Source organism: Amblyraja radiata, unplaced genomic scaffold, assembly GCF_010909765.2.
Source record: "Amblyraja radiata isolate CabotCenter1 unplaced genomic scaffold, sAmbRad1.1.pri scaffold_280_ctg1, whole genome shotgun sequence".
NCBI classification, from domain to species: domain Eukaryota; kingdom Metazoa; phylum Chordata; class Chondrichthyes; order Rajiformes; family Rajidae; genus Amblyraja; species Amblyraja radiata.
Window position 1 is genome coordinate 183,934 of NW_022630503.1, and position 7,434 is coordinate 191,367.

The 7,434-nt window shown below is 38.2% G+C and overlaps 1 long non-coding RNA gene across 1 annotated transcript; it reads left to right on the forward strand.

Annotated features, from left to right (window-relative positions):
• The first annotated feature begins 1,435 nt into the window (after window positions 1-1,435).
• LOC116969858 lies at window positions 1,436-5,387 on the forward strand. Its single transcript, XR_004410946.1, has 5 exons — window positions 1,436-1,454; window positions 2,559-2,694; window positions 3,738-3,841; window positions 4,722-4,850; window positions 5,327-5,387. It is a non-coding gene; the product is annotated as an uncharacterized LOC116969858 (long non-coding RNA).
• Window positions 5,388-7,434: the final 2,047 nt, after the last annotated feature.

The following is a 7,434-nucleotide window of genomic DNA, read 5'->3' on the forward strand; positions in this document are numbered from 1 at the left end:
CCAGGTTCATGAACAGCTTCTTCCCCATAGGCATCAGGCTATTAAACTCGCCATCAAACAAACTGAACTATAACAGTCTATTGCACTTTATCTGTTTATTTATGTGTATATGTATGGTCTATGCTATATAAACACACTGAACTGTTCAGTATTTATGCTTACTATATTCTGTTGTGCTGCAGCAAGCAAGAATGTTATTGTCCTATCTGGGACACATGACAATAAACTCTCTTGACTTGACTTGACTTGAATAACCATCTCAAAATATTTCTTTAGCAACAAGGAGATTTTTAAAAACTTGGCATTATGGCAGATAATACAGCTTTTGGAACGTTAGTTCAGAGTGGAAAGAACAATGTGGTTCCCTGACTATTTTATGCCCACCTGCAAACATCTTTCAGCTCTCCAGTTTGAATGAATAAATGCACCATGATGCTGTGAGCAATTTGTGCTGCAGTCAATAATAATAATAATAATAATAATAATAATAAATTTTATTTGCGGGCGCCTTTCTAAGTCTCAAGGACACCTTACAGAAAAAAAATATTTTTTTTACTTTCAAAACATATAGTCGGAGTAAAATAAATAATAAGGACATCACCAATACACAAATTAAAGACAGAAATCGCTCCAAAGACAAAAAATCCAAAAACACAATGTGAAGGGAGAGCAGCGGCAGCTAATCCGCGCTAGCGTACACTCTCCCTTCCGACAGCCATCTTGGACACAGACTAACATATTCACTTACACACAAAAAAATCAATGTCCACAACTTGTGGCAATTTCTTGTCCCTGACGGATACAGCAAAGGATGGGGCTCCATTTTCACTCCATCTTATTCCCATATCTATTTAAATAGCATTCATGCCTCTGTATCCTTACCACTAACCAATCAAAACTGCTGTCTATTGTATTTAGTCTGAGCCTCAATCTAAATCTAAATATGCCTGAAGTCCACAATGCATGCTCCTCAAACTACTGCTCAAAAATGTTGAGCTGAATTCTTGAGTTGCCATTGCTTTCTGCAGATGTATAGTTTAGGATTAGATAGTAATCCTAGGAGCTGCTAAACAAGTCAGCTCAGGCACTGCTATTTCTTTTTAGCTGTTCTATATAATTGTTTAAAATATTTGCGATTATTGAATTAGATCTACTTCTGGCACATTGTTCTTGCCCACAATTATGCTTGTTTTATATACAATAGAATTTGCGTGAAATTCTGTAGTTCTGGCCTGGTTTACTGATTTTTGAACAAATGATTACAACAAATAAAAATGGAGCTGATGAGAAATTATGGGTAATTTTGTTTTCAGTAATAATTCAAATATTACAGTAGATTGTGATGGTTTCTCCAAGAAGTAGGAAAGCATAAATAAAATGTGATTTTCTCGATCAGGTGTTGAAACTCCAATCTGCAATTAAATACGGAGAAGAAGGACCTTACAGGAGCAAAGGTAAAAAATTGCATAATTCTCAGTTTTGGATACTTGACATTAATGTAAACCTAGAAAAATAAAAGTATTCTATGTATAAATACGATTTTAGCATGACTAGTACTTACATTTTAAATAATTAAAATATTTGTAAAATATTGCCCATTAAACTACAATAGGACATCAAATGATGAATTTGCCTAGTAAAGTCGGTGCTTATATGATTGGATTTCAACCTTCCCACTTTTCTAGTGCTATATTTCCTTTCAAAACCCTGTACTTTTAATTTTGTTGCATCAGATTCTCTCTACTCTGTCTCTGCACCACTTCATCTGTAGAGAAGGTTTCTCACCAATCTAAACCCTTCATAATTTTATACACCAAATTCCTCTGCTCAGGAGAACCACCTGTCATCTCCAGTTTCTCTCCCTAACTGAATTGCTGCATCCCAGGCAATATCCTGGTGAATCTCTGCATTCTCTCCAGTGCTATCGTACCTTACACATTAGCGCCCAAAAATGCACGCAATAGTCCACCTGAATTTTGACCAAGCTGTGAACATAACCTCCCCAATTCCCCATTCAATTCCATGAGTTATGAAGGCCAGATCCCATATCCTAATCATGTTGTTTACCTGCTCTGCCTTCAAGGCAATGGATTTATACTCCATAATCCCTCTGTCCTTCAACTTTCCCTTAGACCTGAACACTCACACAGTACTACACCTTACCTCTACTACTCCAGATGGGAAGCTGACCACCTGGGATTGTCACCAACGAACTAGAACTACTGCTGAGAAAAGACAGGGACAAGTCAATGTTTTTGCTTGCTATGTCTGATAGATATAAGCAGTCCACTAGGGCTGGCGATAAAGAGGGATGATGGGGTTAAGGTATTACATACAGCACATTCAGGGATGTGGTTATAACCCTGGACTGCCCGAGGAAAGGAACTATTAAAATGTTTATGACAGAAACAACTTGCAGACTGGTATTTTTAATTGATACTTTTATGATTTTATAGTAGAGCAGATAAAACATGTAATGTGTAATTTAAATTAATGTTATTAGAAAATTGTTTATCTTATATGATTGTGTAATAAAATAGAAGAATTTTTTATGTTAGAGCCTTGTGGAGCAGCAGACAGCCGATGACCCAGACACTGAGATTAATTTGGGATGTTTGCTGTACAAGGAAGGACACAATGAAGAGGCCTGCAAGAAATTTACCACAGCCATGCAGGTTGTGGGCTACAAACCAGGTAAAATGTCTAAAAAGATCTAAAATGTAACCAAGTATTGGTCATAAAATGTAATGTTCCTTAAGAAAATCATTTATAAGTCTGCATACCAGATTATTATGCTCTCATGAATCATAACCTAGAACTTATATTAATAAACCATTTGTTTCATGCATAAATCACACAAGTCTGTTGCCCGTGTTTGAAGGATTTGCACTATTTTCTGCAAGAAATCCCATCAATGGAGAAATTGAACCAGACACTTTTTATTGTGTTTCATACTAATACTACTATAATTTCCCCTCTGTATTTCATTGAGGACAGTGGTGATTCTGATGGGAGAAGAAATTGAATCAAAAGGTCGTGAGCTGCCACTTTCCTTTTTGAATTGCAAGGGAATATATCACAGATATCATCCTTCAGTTAACCCAGTTGACTTTCTTCATTGTTATACAAGTGCTGCCATCTTGCAGGCGAACTGCACTGATGAAGATCTGACAACACCCCAACTAACAATGCTGTGCATCTGTGGTCATCCCTGATGATTGTGTTAGTTGCCCAGTGGTGGCACAGTGCCATATTGTGCCATCTAATAACATGAGGCAATATTATTCTACACCCTTTGCACCCTTTGACCCAAATCCTAATTTATCTCCATATCTCTCTTTCCTTCCCCCTCATTTTTCACAATAGAACTGAATATTAGGAAGATATTGAACATCCTCAGCAGAAAACAGTTAATTACTGGTTACCAAAAATCAGTTTCTAATCTGTATGTAAACTTTAAAGTAAAATTAAAGATTATAGTTTAATTGTCGTGCACTATTATACTTTGCAGATTGCAACTATTATTACTACCTGAAATTACAAAAATGTATAGTATAATAGAATCTAACATTTATGCATAGCTGATTAAAACTGAAAAAGGCAAAAGCCACCTCATTCTTTTATAGAATCCCTCGCACATAAAATCAGAGAAGTCATGGTATGTACATCAAATGGCTATTTATAAAGCACATAGTATGTTGCAGTTTTACATAAAATATACTCTGTTACTCTTTCAGATTTGACCTACAACATTGCCCTTTGTTACTACAGCATGAAACAGTATGCGCCTGCTTTGAAGTATATTGCAGAATAATAGAACGTGGAATCAGGGAACATCCAGGTGAGTTGATTAGCCTGGTTTTACCTTTATTTAAAAAAATAAAGAAAAACACATGAGTGGTATTCTTTGCTTGAGCCCCAAACCCTCTGCCTATATTTGGATTTCCAGATTGTAAGTTTACAACACTTGCTAAATCTGCATGATTCTCTTTGTATACTTCATGTACCTATTAATACATATTTTCGTTAATTTCTTCATCATATAGAGTCATAGAGTCATAAAGTGATACAGCGTAGAAAACAGGCCCTTCGGCCCCACGTGCCTACACCGCCCAAACATCCCAGCTACACGTCCCACCTGCCTGCATTTGGCCCATATCTCTCCAAACCTGTCCTATCCATGTACCTGTCTAACCGTTTCTTATACATTGGGATAGTCCAGGCTCAAACACTCACCATACACTCACCACCCTTTGTGTGAAACAGTTACCCCCTCAGATTCTTATTAAACCTTTGCCCCTTCGCCTTAAACCTATGTCCTCAATTCACCTACTCTGGGCAGGAGGCACTGTACATCTACCTGATCTATTCCTTTCATGATTTTATTTATTTTGCATACCCAATGTCTGTGCTATTTCCCTTGTGTTAGAGATGTCAATAACTGCCAAAGTAGAAGCATTAGAGGAGAGAAGAGCGAAAATGTATTTACTGTAAGAATAATAGGGGTCTGCCCAAAAGGTTGCAGAACCATCATCTCATTTAAAATGTTGAACACTTGAAGAGCAGTAACGTACAAGGTGACAGAATAAGAGCTAGACTGGATGATAACCTTATGTAACTACCTTTCTAGCTGGCATGCACACGATGCGCTGAATGGCTTCCCCCTTTGTCATTAGGTCTTTGTTTCTGTGATTTAAAAATTTTTTGTTGTTGTTTTTCAGAGCTCAGTGTTGGAATGACAACGGAAGGGATTGATGTGAGAAGTGTGGGTAACACATTGGTGCTTCATGAAACTGCATTGATTGAAGCTTTTAATCTAAAAGCAGCCATTGAATACCAGCTTAAGAACTGTAAGTGCATAAGACAAAGATAATTGGAGCTGTTTTGTACTTTCTTAAGCCAACTTCTTAGTTTGTTAAATATTTGATCTTCCTTCAATGAGATTTTGGAGAATGCATTGGGTATTTTTCTGGGGGTAATCGTTGAATTGTTTCCTGGTGAAGGGATCAGAGAGAGCAGAGTCTGGGAGAACTTGCATAATATTGAATTGTCGTAAGGCAGATCTTTCGTAACACAGGATATGGCAGGGATGCCCAGTATTGCTTGGGATGTTAGACTATGTTATTTGAAGCAGCCACTGTTGTTGATTACTCCTGGGGAACTGGTTCTGGGACCCCATTTAACAGGGACATTTCTGCTTATAGTATATCTGGTATTTTCTTGTCCTGATTCTGTACCTTTTTAAAGTTTAATTTGACACAGGAAAATATTGTTCAAATTAGAGAATATTATAGATGTGAATGTCTCTTCCGTCTCTTTTAAACAGATGAAGCGGCACAAGAGGCATTGACAGACATGCCGCCAAGATCTGAAGAGGTAAGTTCACCTGCTGATGTGATAAAGACTTCTAGTTAAAATCCTCACAATTATTCCAGTAACCAAGTGGACGAACATAGAGAATAAAAGCAGGCACAGACTATCCAGTTCTTCAGGCTTGTTCCAGCATTCAACACTATGATTGCTCATCATGCGCCTAGTACTCTGTTCCCAACTTCTCCCTATATACTTTGATCCTTTTAACATTACGAAATATACCTTTCTATTTTTTAATATATTTAAAAACATAACCTCCAATGCCTACATAATAGTGAATTTCACAGCTTTCCCACTCTCTGTGGGGCAAAGAAATCCCAGTATCCTTAAGTTGTGACCTTTTTGGTCTGGACAGCTACAGCTGTTGTGAATATCTTTCCTGTACTTCATGTGTAGTTTATTTAATTGTCACGAGTACCGAGGTACAGTGAAAAGCTTTTTTATTACGCGCTAGCCAGTCAAGGGAAGGATTACAATCAAGCTGTCCACAGTGTACAGAAACAGGATAAAGGGAATAACATTTAGTGCAGGATCAGGTCCAGTTAAGTCTGATTAAAAACAGTCTGAGGGTCACCAATGAGGTAGATGGTAGGTCAGGACCGTTCTCCGGTTGGTGATAGGATGGTTCAGTTGTCTCATAACAGCTGGGAAAAACTGTCCCTGAACTTAGAGGTGTGTGTTTTCACACTTCTGTACCTCTTGCTTGATGGGACTGTGGAGAGAGGGAGTGTCCAGGGTGTGGCTGGTCCTTGATTATATTATACTGGTGACCTGGATGTAGCTATTCCCAAATCATGCCATGATACATCCTGATAAAATGTTTTCTACGACACATCTGTAGAAGTTGGTGAGAGTGAGAGTCATATTGTTTAGGATATCACTAATTAGGTCATGGGCAGCTCAGTATGATTGGAACTATGTCAGCATTTTTTTTCTTTGGAATATTTGACTCAAACAGTTAACTAAAAACTATTCCTACTTGATTACGTTGCTAAAAGAAATTGCTCTACAATTATCCAGTAGTTATGCATGTAGCCTTTTAGTTTTATAGCCAAGGCCAACATAACAACCATGAAAGTAAACAAAGTAATAGTTGAAAGGATTTATTCCAATGGTTTAATACTGATTTACAGTCAAAATAAATTACAGTTTTTCAAAACAAGATAATTCTGTAATTTTTAAAAGGAATCTAAAGATTTGGATCTCGTTGGGCATATCACCAGAGGCTATTGTTTGAGAGGATTTGGTCCTGAGAGATCAGAGCCAACAAGCCTCTTCCTTTTTGTCAGCCAGGTACAGGTGCAATCATGAAGGGACTGAGGAAAGACCTGTGCAATAGAAGCTCTGGGAATAGCTGAGGAAAGATAAAGTTATTACCCCATTTTGTTCAGTGGGATTGATTAAAATCAATCAAACAATCACTGTGCAAACTGATAGGATTTCCTATTGTCGAGTTCTGGTCCAGAAGTCAGAAACCAGTAATGCCATGGACCTGACATGACTGAGATTTGACTGCCAGATAAATAGCTGGCTTTTATCTGAAATATATGGTTGAGGGAAAAGTCCTGAAGACCAGCTGGCCATTGTACCGTGGCTGGATTTAGAATAGCAGGATGGAAACAATATAATGCCTAGAAATAGAAGTGGAGTTAGCAACACAGAGGAACATAGAGACTGGACATGGCCCCTGCTTGGCCAGCCTTCACAAATGGGGCAGCAGCCCAACCCCACGGTGTGCTTGTGGAGAGCAGCAAATGCAACACATCATTGAAGCATGCCCTCAACAAAGACTCAAAGGAGGACTTGTCACCCTTCATACAGCAGATCAAGAGGCAACTGCTTGGCTAAAGGACTTTGCATTCGCTAAATAAAAAATAGAGTATGTTATGAAATTAGGCTTTTGGCAGTGGTGACACAGTGGTGTAGCAGTAGAATTGCTGCCTCACAGCACCAGAGACCCGGGTTCAATCTTGACTACGGGTGCTGTCTGTACAGCGTTTGTACATTCTCCCAGTGAATGTGTGAGTTTTCTCCAGGAGCTCCGGTTTCCTCCCACACTCC